Genomic DNA, 1,371 nt, shown 5'->3' with positions numbered 1-1,371 from the left:
GTCTCTACTAAAATACAAAAAATTAGCCGGACATGCTGGCGGGCGCCTGTAGTCCCAGGTAGTCCCAGCTACTCGGGAGGCTGAGGCAGGAGATTGGCGTGAACCCAGGAGGCGGAGCTTGCAGTGAGCCGAGATCAGGCACTGAACTCCAGCCTGGCAACAGAAGACAGAGACTCCATCTCAAAAAAAAAAAAAAAAAAAAAAAAAAGAGTATACAGAGCGGTACATCCAGCTTCCGAATGGGAACGTTCCTGGCGCCAGCGACAAAAGAGAGAATTAAATATGGGTGATATTGAGAAAGGCAAGAGGATTTGTATTGAGAAGTGTGCCCAGTGCTACACCATGGAAAACAAAGGCAGGGACAAAACTGGGCCTAATCTCCACCTGTCCAGGCCACTGGATTCTCTTACACAGACGCCAGTAAGAACAAAGGCATCACCTGGGGAGAGGATACCCTGATGGAGCATTTGGAGAATCCCTAGAAGTACATCCCTGGAACAAAATGCTCTTTGCCCACATTAAGAAGAAGGCAGAAAGGATAGACTAGATAGCTTATCTCAAAAAAGCTACCAATGAGTAATAATTGGCCACTGCCTTATTTATTACAAAACAGAAATGTCTCATGACTTTTTTATGTGTACCATAATTTGATAGCTCTCATACATCAGAATTCAGATCATGAATGACTGACATAATATTTTGTTGGGCAGTCCTGATTTAAAACTAAACCCTGGGTTATAGTTAAATGAATATGTTTAGTTTTTTGAATTTTAATAGTAATTGTGATTCAGTAAATGCTATCACTGTTTACCCCTTCTAAAGATATTAGGCTTTGTTAGTAATGTTCAACTTTCCAAAGATGGTGAATGCTATCTTAAAACTTACTGGAGATTGGGCCAGGTGTGGTGTGGCTCACACCTGTAATTGCAGCACTTTGGGAGGCTAAGGTGGGCAGATCACTTGAGGTCAGGAGTTCAAGACCAGCCTGGCCAACATGGTGAAACCCCATCTCTACTAAAATACAAAATTAGCCGGGCATGGTGGTGCACGCCTGTAGTCCCAGCTACTCTACTCAGGAGGCTGAGGCAGAGGAATCGCTTGAACCCAGGAGGCAGAGGTTGCAGTGAGCTGAGATCACACCACTACACTCCAGCCTGGGCAACAGAGCAAGACTCCATCTCAAAAAAACAAAACAAAACTTATTGGAGATTGGTTTTATATTTAGATTAATATAACTGGATATGTGAATATATTTAAATACTGGGGAAATTCCTTCCCTGTCTCAGAACCAAGCAAGGTTTCACCTGTGTTTTGTGTTCGTCACTTCTTAAAGGCAAGGGTTGACGATAAGGTAGCAATGTATACTTTAAA

General features: G+C 42.9%; 1 pseudogene; it reads left to right on the top strand.

Annotated features, from left to right (window-relative positions):
* The first annotated feature begins 282 nt into the window (after positions 1-282).
* Positions 283-580, top strand: LOC108525831 (cytochrome c, somatic pseudogene; annotated as a pseudogene).
* Positions 581-1,371: the final 791 nt, after the last annotated feature.

The sequence above is a fragment of the Rhinopithecus bieti genome, unplaced genomic scaffold, assembly GCF_001698545.2.
Source record: "Rhinopithecus bieti isolate Rb0 unplaced genomic scaffold, ASM169854v2 scaffold_12660, whole genome shotgun sequence".
NCBI lineage: Eukaryota > Metazoa > Chordata > Mammalia > Primates > Cercopithecidae > Rhinopithecus > Rhinopithecus bieti.
This window is presented reverse-complemented; position numbering and strand designations above follow the sequence as displayed.